Genomic DNA, 13,272 nt, shown 5'->3' with positions numbered 1-13,272 from the left:
CTCACAGACCCGCACGTACTATCTCTCTCTCACAGATATGCACGCTCTGTCTCTCTCTCTTTCACAGACATGCACACTCTTTTTCTCTCTCACAGACACGCATGCTCAGTCTCTTCTCACAGACACGCACGCTCAGTCTCGCTCTCACAGACATGCACACTCTGTCTCTCTCTCTCAGACACGCACGCTCAGTCACTCTCTCACTTACATGCACGTTCTGTCTGTCTCTCACACACATGCACGCTCTGTCTCACTCTCTCACACACAGGCATGATCTGTCTCTCTCTCTCTCACGCAAAGGCACGCTCTGTCTCTCTCTATCACACACAGGCACGCTCTGTCTCTCTCTCTCACACACAGGCATGCTCTGTCTCTCTCTATCACACACAGGCACGCTCTGTCTCTCTCTCGCACATGCACACACGCTCATGCTCTGTCTCTCATACATACGCATGCTCTGTCTGTCTCTCTCGCATACACACACGCACGCTCTGTCACTCTCTCTCTCACAGACACGCATGCTCTGTCTCTCTCATAGACACGCACGCTCTGTCTCTCTCTCACAGACACGCTCGCTCTGTATCTCTCTCACAGACACGCACGCTCTGAATTTCTCTCTCACAGACCTGCACGCACTATCTCTCTCTCACAGACATGCACGCTCTGTCTCTCTCTCACAGACATGCACGCTCAGTCTCTCTCTCACTTGCATTCACGTTCTGTCTGTCTATCACACACATGCACACTCTGTCTCGCTCTCTCACACACAGGCACGATCTGTCTCTCTCTCTCACACACAGGCATGCTCTGTCTCTCTCTATCACACACAGGCACGCTCTGTCTCTCTCTCGCACATACACACACGCGCATGCTCTGTCTCTCATACATACGCCTGCTCTGTCTGTCTCTCTCGCATACACACACGCACACTCTGTCACTCTCTCTCACAGACACGCATGCTCTGTCTCTCTCATAGACAGGCATGCTCTGTCTCTCTCTCACAGACACGCTCGCTCTGTATCTCTCTCACAGACACGCACGCTCTGAATCTCTCTCTCACAGACCTGCACGCACTATCTCTCTCTCACAGACATGCACGCTCTGTCTCTCTCTCACAGACATGCACGCTCAGTCTCTTTCTCACTTACATTCACGTTTTGTCTGTCTATCACACACATGCACACTCTGTCTCGCTCTCTCACACACAGGCGCGATCTGACTCTCTCTCTCACACACAGGCACGCTCTGTCTCTCTCTATCATACACAGGAACGCTCTGTCTCTCTCTCTCACAAACACACACGCGCATGCTCTGTCTCTCATAAATACGCATGCTCTGTCTGTCTCTATCTCGCATACACACACGCACGCTCTGTCACTCTCTCTATCACAGACCTGCACGCACTATCTCTCTCTCACAGACACACATTCTCTGTCTCTCTCTCACAGACATGCAAGCCCTTTCTGTCTCTCACAGACACTCACGCTCAATCTCTCTCTCTCAAACAGGCACACTGTGTCTCTCTCTCACACACATGCACGCTCTGTCTCTCTCTCTCACACAAAGGCACGCTCTGTCTCTCTCTCAAATACAGTCACGCTCTTTCTCTCTCTCTCACACACACACGCGCATGCTCTGTCTTTCATACATACGCATGCACTGTCTGTCTCTCTCTCTCACACACGCAAGCTCTGTCTCTCTCACACGTGGGCATGCTCTGTCTCTCTCTCTCTCATACATATACACGCACGCTCTGTCTCTCTCTCTCTCACACAGTTACACGCATGCTCAGTTTCTCTCTTACAGAAAGGCACGCCCTGTCTGTCTCTCACACACACAGGCACGCACGCTCTGTCTCTCTCTCTCAACGACAAGCACGCTCTGTCTCTCTCTCACAGACACACACGCTCTGTCTCTCTCTCACAGACACGCATGGTCTGTGTCTCTCTCACAGACACGCAGGCTCTATCTCTCTCTCACAGACTCACACGCTCTGTCTCTCTCTCACAAACATGCACGCTCTGTCTCTCTCTCTCAGACACGCACGCTCAATCACTCTCTCACTGACATGCACGTTCTGTCTGTCTCTCACACACATGCATGCTCTGTCTCAATCTCTCACACACAGGCATGATCTGTCTCGCTCTCTCTCACGCAAAGGCACGCTCTGTCTCTCTCTCTCACACAAAGGCACGCTCTGTCTCTCTCTCTCACATACAGTCACGCTCTGTCTCTCTTTCTCACACACACACGCGCATGCTCTGTCTCTCATACATACGCATGCACTGTCTGTCTCTCTCTCACACACGCATGCTCTGTCTCTCTCACACGTGGGCATGCTCTGTCTCTCTCTCTCTCACACATATACACGCACGCTCTGTCTCTCTCTCTCTCACACAGTTACACGCATGCTCAGTTTCTCTCTTACAGAAAGGCACGCCCTGTCTGTCTCTCACACACACAGGCACGCACGCTCTGTCTCTCTCTCTCAACGACAAGCACGCTCTGTCTCTCTCTCACAGACACACATGCTCTGTCTCTCTCTCACAAGCACGCATGGTCTGTGTCTCTCTCACAGACACGCAGGCTTTATCTATCTCTCACAGACTCACACACTCTGTCTCTCTCTCACAGACATGCAAGCTCTGTCTCTCTCTCTCAGACACGCTCGCTCACTCACTCTCTCACTTACATGCACGTTCTGTCTGTCTCTCACACACATGCACGCTCTGTCTCACTCTCTCACACACAGGCATGATCTGTCTCTCTCTCTCTCAAGCAAAGGCACGCTCTGTCTCTCTCTCTCACACACACACACGTGCGTGCTCTGTCTCTCATACATACGCATGCTCTGTCTGTCTCTCTCTAACATACACACACGCTAGCTCTGTCACTCTCTCTCTCAAGACACGCATGCTCTGTCTCTCTCATAGACACGCACGCTCTGTCTCTTTCTCACAGACACGCACGCTCTGTACCTCTCTCACAGACACGCATGCTCTGAATCTCTCTCTCACAGACCCGCACGTACTATCTCTCTCTCACAGATATGCACGCTCTGTCTCTCTCTCTTTCACAGACATGCACACTCTTTTTCTCTCTCACAGACACGCATGCTCAGTCTCTTCTCACAGACACGCACGCTCAGTCTCGCTCTCACAGACATGCACGCTCTGTCTCTCTCTCTCAGACACGCACGCTCAGTCACTCTCTCACTTACATGCACGTTCTGTCTGTCTCTCACACACATGCACGCTCTGTCTCACTCTCTCACACACAGGCATGATCTGTCTCTCTCTCTCTCACGCAAAGGCACGCTCTGTCTCTCTCTATCACACAAAGGCACGCTCTGTCTCTCTCTCTCACACACAGGCATGCTCTGTCTCTCTCTATCACACACAGGCACGCTCTGTCTCTCTCTCGCACATACACACACGCTCATGCTCTGTCTCTCATACATACGCATGCTCTGTCTGTCTCTCTCGCATACACACACGCACGCTCTGTCACTCTCTCTATCACAGACACGCATGCTCTGTCTCTCTCATAGACACGCACGCTCTGTCTCTCTCTCTCACAGACACGCTCGCTCTGTATCTCTCTCACAGACACGCACGCTCTGAATCTCTCTCTCACAGACCTGCACGCACTATCTCTCTCTCACAGACATGCACGCTCTGTCTCTCTCTCACAGACATGCACGCTCAGTCTCTCTCTCACTTGCATTCACGTTCTGTCTGTCTATCACACACATGCACACTCTGTCTCACTCTCTCACACACAGGCACGATCTGTCTCTCTCTCTCACACACAGGCATGCTCTGTCTCTCTCTATCACACACAGGCACGCTCTGTCTCTCTCTCGTACATACACACACGCGCATGCTCTGTCTCTCATACATACGCCTCCTCTGTCTGTCTCTCTCGCATACACACACGCACACTCTGTCACTCTCTCTCACAGACACGCATGCTCTGTCTCTCTCATAGACACGCATGCTCTGTCTCTCTCTCACAGACACGCTCGCTCTGTATCTCTCTCACAGACACGCACGCTCTGAATCTCTCTCTCACAGACCTGCACGCACTATTTCTCTCTCACAGACATGCACGCTCTGTCTCTCTCTCACAGACATGCACGCTCAGTCTCTTTCTCACTTACATTCACGTTTTGTCTGTCTATCACACACATGCACACTCTGTCTCGCTCTCTCATACACAGGCACGATCTGACTCTCTCTCTCACACACAGGCACGCTCTGTCTCTCTCTATCATACACAGGAACGCTCTGTCTCTCTCTCTCACAAACACACACGCGCATGCTCTGTCTCTCATAAATACGCATGCTCTGTCTGTCTCTATCTCGCATACACACACGCACGCTCTGTCACTCTCTCTATCACAGACCTGCATGCACTATCTCTCTCTCACAGACACACATTCTCTGTCTCTCTCTCACAGACATGCAAGCCCTTTCTGTCTCTCACAGACACTCACGCTCAATCTCTCTCTCTCAAACAGGCACACTGTGTCTCTCTCTCACACACATGCACGCTCTGTCTCTCTCTCTCACACAAAGGCACGCTCTGTCTCTCTCTCAAATACAGTCACGCTCTGTCTCTCTCTCTCTCACACAGTTACATGCATGCTCAGTTTCTCTCTTACAGAAAGGCACGCCCTGTCTGTCTCTCACACACACAGGCACGCACGCTCTGTCTCTCTCTCTCAACGACAAGCACGCTCTGTCTCTCTCTCACAGACACACACGCTCTGTCTCTCTCTCACAGACACGCATGGTCTGTGTCTCTCTCACAGACACGCAGGCTCTATCTCTCTCTCACAGACTCACACGCTCTGTCTCTCTCTCACAAACATGCACGCTCTGTCTCTCTCTCTCAGACACGCACGCTCAGTCACTCTCTCACTGACATGCACGTTCTGTCTGTCTCTCACACACATGCATGCTCTGTCTCAATCTCTCACACACAGGCATGATCTGTCTCGCTCTCTCTCACGCAAAGGCACGCTCTGTCTCTCTCTATCACACACAGGCACGCTCTGTCTCTCTCTCTCACACACAGGCATGCTCTGTCTCTCTCTATCACACACAGGCACGCTCTGTCTCTCTCTCGCACATACACACACGCGCATGCTCTGTCTCTCATACATACGCATGCTCTGTCTGTCTCTCTCGCATACACACACGCACGCTCTGTCACTCTCTCTCTCACAGACACGCATGCTCTGTCTCTCTCATAGACACGCATGCTCTGTCTCTCTCTCACAGACACGCTCGCTCTGTATCTCTCTCACAGACACGCACGCTCTCAATCTCTCTTTCACAGACCTGCACGCACTATCTCTCTCACACAGACATGCACGCTCTGTCTCTCTCTCACAGACATGCACGCTCAGTCTCTCTCTCTCTTGCATTCACGTTCTGTCTGTCTATCACACACATGCACACTCTGTCTCGCTCTCTCACACACAGGCACGCTCTGTCTCACTCTCTCACACACAGGCATGCTCTGTCTCTCTCTATCACACACAGGCACGCTCTGTCTCTCTCTCTCACATACACCCAATAGCATGCTCTGTCTCTCATACATACGCATGCTCTGTCTGTCTCCCTCTCGCATACACACACGCACGCTCTGTCACTCTCTCTCACAGACATGCATGCTCTGTCTCTCTCATAGACACGCACGCTCTGTCTCTCTCACACAGACATGCAGGCTCTGTATCTCTCTCACAAACACGCACGCTCTGAATCTCTCTCTCATAGACCTGCACACACTATCTCTCTCTCACAGACATGCAAGCTCAGTCTTTCTCTCACAGACACACATATTCTGTCTCTCTCTCACAGACATGCATGCCCTTTCTGTCTCTCACAGACACTCACGCTCAGTCTCTCTCTCTCAGACAGGCACACTGTGTCTCTCTCTCACACACATGCACGCTCTGTCTCTCTCTCTCGCACAAAGGCACGCTCTGTCTCTCTCTCACATACAGTCACGCTCTGTCTCTCTCTCTCACACACACACGCGCATGCTCTGTCTTTCATACATACGCATGCACTGTCTGTCTCTCTCTCTCACACACGCAGGCTCTGTCTCTCTCACACGTGGGCATGCTCTGTCTCTCTCTCTCTCACACATATACACGCACGCTCTGTCTCTCTCTCTCTCACACAGTTACACGCATGCTCAGTTTCTCTCTTACAGAAAGGCACGCCCTGTCTGTCTCTCACACACACAGGCACGCACGCTCTGTCTCTCTCTCTCAACGACAAGCACGCTCTGTCTCTCTCTCACAGACACACATGCTCTGTCTCTCTCTCACAAACACGCATGGTCTGTGTCTCTCTCACAGACACGCAGGCTTTATCTATCTCTCACAGACTCACACACTCTGTCTCTCTCTCACAGACATGCAAGCTCTGTCTCTCTCTCTCAGACACGCTCGCTCACTCACTCTCTCACTTACATGCACGTTCTGTCTGTCTCTCACACACATGCACGCTCTGTCTCACTCTCAAATACAGTCACGCTCTTTCTCTCTCTCTCACACACACACGCGCATGCTCTGTCTTTCATACATACGCATGCACTGTCTGTCTCTCTCTCTCACACACGCAGGCTCTTTCTCTCTCACACGTGGGCATGCTCTGTCTCTCTCTCTCTCATACATATACACGCACGCTCTGTCTCTCTCTCTCTCACACAGTTACACGCATGCTCAGTTTCTCTCTTACAGAAAGGCACGCCCTGTCTGTCTCTCACACACACAGGCACGCACGCTCTGTCTCTCTCTCTCAACGACAAGCACGCTCTGTCTCTCTCTCACAGACACACACGCTCTGTCTCTCTCTCACAGACACGCATGGTCTGTGTCTCTCTCACAGACACGCAGGCTCTATCTCTTTCTCACAGACTCACACGCTCTGTCTCTCTCTCACAAACATGCACGCTCTGTCTCTCTCTCTCAGACACGCACGCTCAGTCACTCTCTCACTGACATGCACGTTCTGTCTGTCTCTCACACACACGCACGCTCAGTCTCTCTCTCACAGACACGCACGCTCAGTATCTCTCTCACTTACATGCACGTTCTGTCTGTCTATCACACACATGCATGCTCAGTCTCGCTCTCTCACACACAGGCACGATCTGTCTCTCTCTTTCACACACAGGCATGCTCTGTCTCTCTCTATCACACACAGGCACGCTCTGTCTCTCTCTCGCACATACACACATGCGCATGCTCTGTCTCTCATACATACGCATGCTCTGTCTGTCTCTCTCTTGCATACAACACGCACACTCTGTCACTCTCTCTATCACAGACATGATTGCTCTGTCTCTCTCATAGACACGCACGCTCTGTCTCTCTCTCACAGACACGCACACTCTGTATCTCTCTCACAGACACGCCCACTCTGAATCTCTCTCTCAGACCTGCACGCACTATCTCTCTCTCACAGACATGCACGCTCTGTCTCTCTCTCACAGACATGCACGCTCAGTCTCTCTCTCACTTGCATTCACGTTCTGTCTGTCTATCACACATATGCACACTCTGTCTCGCTCTCTCACACACAGGCACGATCTGTCTCTCTCTCTCACACACAGGCATGTTCTGTCTCTCTCTATCACACACAGGCACGCTCTGTCTCTCTCTCTCACATACACACCAGCGCATGCTCTGTCTCTCATACATCCGCATACTCTGTCTGTCTCTCTCTCGCGTACACACACGCACGCTCTGTCACTCTCTCTCGCACAGACATGCATGCTCTGTCTCTCTCATAGACACGCACGCTCTGTCTCTCTCTCACAGACATGCAGGCTCTGTATCTCTCACACAAACACGCACGCTCTGAATCTCTCTCTCACAGACCCACACACACCATCTCTCTCTCACAGATATGCAAGCTCAGTCTTTCTCTCACAGACACGCATTCTCTGTCTCTCTCTCACAGACATGCAAGCCCTTTCTGCCTCTCACAGTCACTCACGCTCAGTCTCTCTCTCTCAAACAGGCACACTGTGTCTCTCTCTCACACACATGCGTGCTCTGTCTCTCTCTCTCACACAAAGGCATGCTCTGTCTCTCTCTCACATACAGTCACTCTCTTACTCTCTCTCTCACACACACACGCGCATGCTCTGTCTTTCATACATACGCATGCACTGTCTGTCCCTCTCTCACACACGCAGGCTCTGTCTCTCTCACACGTGGGCATGCTCTGTCTCTCTCCCTCTCACACATATACACGCACGCTCTGTCTCTCGCTCTCTCACACAGTTACACGCATGCTCAGTTTCTCTCTTACAGAAAGGCACGCCCTGTCTGTCTCTCACACAAACAGGCACGCACGCTCTGTCTCTCTCTCTCAACGACAAGCACGCTCTGTCTCTCTCTCACAGACACGCACGCTCTGTCTCTCTCTCACAGACACGCATGGTCTGTGTCTCTCTCACAGACACGCATGGTCTGTGTCTCTCTCACAGACACGCAGGCTCTATCTCTCTCTCACAGACACGCACGCTCAGTCTCTCTCTCACAGACACGCACGTGCTATCTCTCTCTCACAGACACGCACGCTCAGTCACTCTCTCACTTACATGCACATTCTGTCTGTCTCTCACATACATGCACGCTCTGTCTCAGTCTCTCACACACAGACATGATCTGTCTCTCTCTCTCTCACACAAAGGCACGCTCTGTCTCTCTCTATCACACACAGGCACGCTCTGTCTCACTTTCTCACACATAGGCATGCTCTGTCTCTCTCTATCACACACAGGCACGCTCTGTCTTTCTCTCGCACATACACACACGCGCATGCTCTGTCTCATACATACGCATGCTCTGTCTGTCTCTGTCGCATACACACACGCACGCTCTGTCACTCTCTCTCTCACAGACACGCATGCTCTGTCTCTCTCATAGACACGCACGCTCTGTCTCTCTCTCACAGACACGCTCGCTCTGTATCTCTCTCACAGACACGCACGCTCTGAATCTCTCTCTCACAGACCTGCACGCACTATCTCTCTCTCACAGACATGCACGCTCTGTCTCTCTCTCACAGACATGCACGCTCAGTCTCTCTCTCACTTGCATTCACGTTCTGTCTGTCTATCACACACATGCACACTCTGTCTCTCTCTCTCACATACACACCAGCGCATGCTCTGTCTCTCATACATCCGCATGCTCTGTCTGTCTCTCTCTCGCATACACACACGCACGCTCTGTCACTCTCTCTTGCACAGACATGCATGCTCTGTCTCTCTCATAGGCACGCACGCTCTGTCTCTCTCTCACAGACACGCACGCTCTGTCTCTCTCTCACAGACACGCACGCTCTGAATTTCTCTCTCACAGACCTGCACGCACTATCTCTCTCTCACAGACATGCACGCTCTGTCTCTCTCTCACAGACATGCACGCTCAGTCTCTCTCTCACTTGCATTCACGTTCTGTCTGTCTATCACACACATGCACACTCTGTCTCGCTCTCACACACAGGCACGATCTGTCTCTCTCTCTCACACACAGGCATGCTCTGTCTCTCTCTATCACACACAGGCACGCTCTGTCTCTCTCTCGCACATACACACACGCGCATGCTCTGTCTCTCATACATACGCCTGCTCTGTCTGTCTCTCTCGCATACACACACGCACACTCTGTCACTCTCTCTCACAGACACGCATGCTCTGTCTCTCTCATAGACAGGCATGCTCTGTCTCTCTCTCACAGACACGCTCGCTCTGTATCTCTCTCACAGACACGCACGCTCTGAATCTCTCTCTCACAGACCTGCGCGCACTATCTCTCTCTCACAGACATGCACGCTCTGTCTCTCTCTCACAGACATGCACGCTCAGTCTCTTTCTCACTTACATTCACGTTTTGTCTGTCTATCACACACATGCACACTCTGTCTCGCTCTCTCACACACAGGCGCGATCTGACTCTCTCTCTCACACACAGGCACGCTCTGTCTCTCTCTATCATACACAGGAACGCTCTGTCTCTCTCTCTCACATACACACAATAGCATGCTCTGTCTCTCATACATACGCATGCTCTGTCTGTCTCCCTCTCGCATACACACACGCACGCTCTGTCACTCTCTCTCTCACAGACAAGCATGCTCTGTCTCTCTCATAGACACGCACGCTCTGTCTCTCTCTCACAGACACGCTCGCTCTGTATCTCTCTCACAGACACGCACGCTCTGAATCTCTCTCTCACAGACCTGCACGCACTATTTCTCTCTCACAGACATGCACGCTCTGTCTCTCTCTCACAGACATGCACGCTCAGTCTCTTTCTCACTTACATTCACGTTTTGTCTGTCTATCACACACATGCACACTCTGTCTCGCTCTCTCATACACAGGCACGATCTGACTCTCTCTCTCACACACAGGCACGCTCTGTCTCTCTCTATCATACACAGGAACGCTCTGTCTCTCTCTCTCACAAACACACACGCGCATGCTCTGTCTCTCAAAAATACGCATGCTCTGTCTGTCTCTATCTCGCATACACACACGCACGCTCTGTCACTCTCTCTATCACAGACCTGCATGCACTATCTCTCTCTCACAGACACACATTCTCTGTCTCTCTCTCACAGACATGCAAGCCCTTTCTGTCTCTCACAGACACTCACGCTCAATCTCTCTCTCTCAAACAGGCACACTGTGTCTCTCTCTCACACACATGCACGCTCTGTCTCTCTCTCTCACACAAAGGCACGCTCTGTCTCTCTCTCAAATACAGTCACGCTCTGTCTCTCTCTCTCTCACACAGTTACATGCATGCTCAGTTTCTCTCTTACAGAAAGGCACGCCCTGTCTGTCTCTCACACACACAGGCACGCACGCTCTGTCTCTCTCTCTCAACGACAAGCACGCTCTGTCTCTCTCTCACAGACACACACGCTCTGTCTCTCTCTCACAGACACGCATGGTCTGTGTCTCTCTCACAGACACGCAGGCTCTATCTCTCTCTCACAGACTCACACGCTCTGTCTCTCTCTCACAAACATGCACGCTCTGTCTCTCTCTCTCAGACACGCACGCTCAGTCACTCTCTCACTGACATGCACGTTCTGTCTGTCTCTCACACACATGCATGCTCTGTCTCAATCTCTCACACACAGGCATGATCTGTCTCGCTCTCTCTCACGCAAAGGCACGCTCTGTCTCTCTCTATCACACACAGGCACGCTCTGTCTCTCTCTCTCACACACAGGCATGCTCTGTCTCTCTCTATCACACACAGGCACGCTCTGTCTCTCTCTCGCACATACACACACGCGCATGCTCTGTCTCTCATACATACGCATGCTCTGTCTGTCTCTCTCGCATACACACACGCACGCTCTGTCACTCTCTCTCTCACAGACACGCATGCTCTGTCTCTCTCATAGACACGCATGCTCTGTCTCTCTCTCACAGACACGCTCGCTCTGTATCTCTCTCACAGACACGCACGCTCTCAATCTCTCTTTCACAGACCTGCACGCACTATCTCTCTCACACAGACATGCACGCTCTGTCTCTCTCTCACAGACATGCACGCTCAGTCTCTCTCTCTCTTGCATTCACGTTCTGTCTGTCTATCACACACATGCACACTCTGTCTCGCTCTCTCACACACAGGCACGCTCTGTCTCACTCTCTCACACACAGGCATGCTCTGTCTCTCTCTATCACACACAGGCACGCTCTGTCTCTCTCTCTCACATACACCCAATAGCATGCTCTGTCTCTCATACATACGCATGCTCTGTCTGTCTCCCTCTCGCATACACACACGCACGCTCTGTCACTCTCTCTCTCACAGACATGCATGCTCTGTCTCTCTCATAGGCACGCACGCTCTGTCTCTCTCACACAGACATGCAGGCTCTGTATCTCTCTCACAAACACGCACGCTCTGAATCTCTCTCTCATAGACCTGCACACACTATCTCTCTCTCACAGACATGCAAGCTCAGTCTTTCTCTCACAGACACACATTCTCTGTCTCTCTCTCACAGACATGCATGCCCTTTCTGTCTCTCACAGACACTCACGCTCAGTCTCTCTCTCTCAGACAGGCACACTGTGTCTCTCTCTCACACACATGCACGCTCTGTCTCTCTCTCTCACACAAAGGCATGCTCTGTCTCTCTCTCACATACAGTCACGCTCTTTCTCTCTCTCTCACACACACACGCGCATGCTCTGTCTTTCATACATACGCATGCACTGTCTGTCTCTCTCTCTCACACACGCAGGCTCTGTCTCTCTCACACGTGGGCATGCTCTGTCTCTCTCTCTCTCACACATATACACGCACGCTCTGTCTCTCTCTCTCTCACACAGTTACACGCATGCTCAGTTTCTCTCTTACAGAAAGGCACGCCCTGTCTGTCTCTCACACACACAGGCATGCACGCTCTGTCTCTCTCTCTCAACGACAAGCACGCTCTGTCTCTCTCTCACAGACACACATGCTCTGTCTCTCTCTCACAAACACGCATGGTCTGTATCTCTCTCACAAACACGCAGGCTTTATCTATCTCTCACAGACTCACACACTCTGTCTCTCTCTCACAGACATGCAAGCTCTGTCTCTCTCTCTCAGACACGCTCGCTCACTCACTCTCTCACTTACATGCACGTTCTGTCTGTCTCTCACACACATGCACGCTCTGTCTCGCTCTCTCACACACAGGCATGATCTGTCTCTCTCTCTCTCAAGCAAAGGCAGGCTCTGTCTCTCTCTCTCACACACACACACGTGCGTGCTCTGTCTCTCATACATACGCATGCTCTGTCTGTCTCTCTCTAACATACACACACGCTAGCTCTGTCACTCTCTCTCTCAAGACACGCATGCTCTGTCTCTCTCATAGACATGCACGCTCTGTCTCTCTCTCACAGACACGCACGCTCTGTATCTCTCTCACAGACACGCATGCTCTGAATCTCTCTCTCACAGACCCGCACGTACTATCTCTCTCTCACAGATATGCACGCTCTGTCTCTCTCTCTTTCACAGACATGCACACTCTTTTTCTCTCTCACAGACACGCATGCTCAGTCTCTTCTCACAGACACGCACGCTCAGTCTCGCTCTCACAGACATGCACACTCTGTCTCTCTCTCTCAGACACGCACGCTCAGTCACTCTCTCACTTACATGCACGTTCTGTCTGTCTCTCACACACATGCACGCTCTGTCTCACTCTCTCA

Source organism: Carcharodon carcharias, chromosome 4, assembly GCF_017639515.1.
Source record: "Carcharodon carcharias isolate sCarCar2 chromosome 4, sCarCar2.pri, whole genome shotgun sequence".
Taxonomy (NCBI): domain Eukaryota; kingdom Metazoa; phylum Chordata; class Chondrichthyes; order Lamniformes; family Lamnidae; genus Carcharodon; species Carcharodon carcharias.
This window is presented reverse-complemented; position numbering follows the sequence as displayed.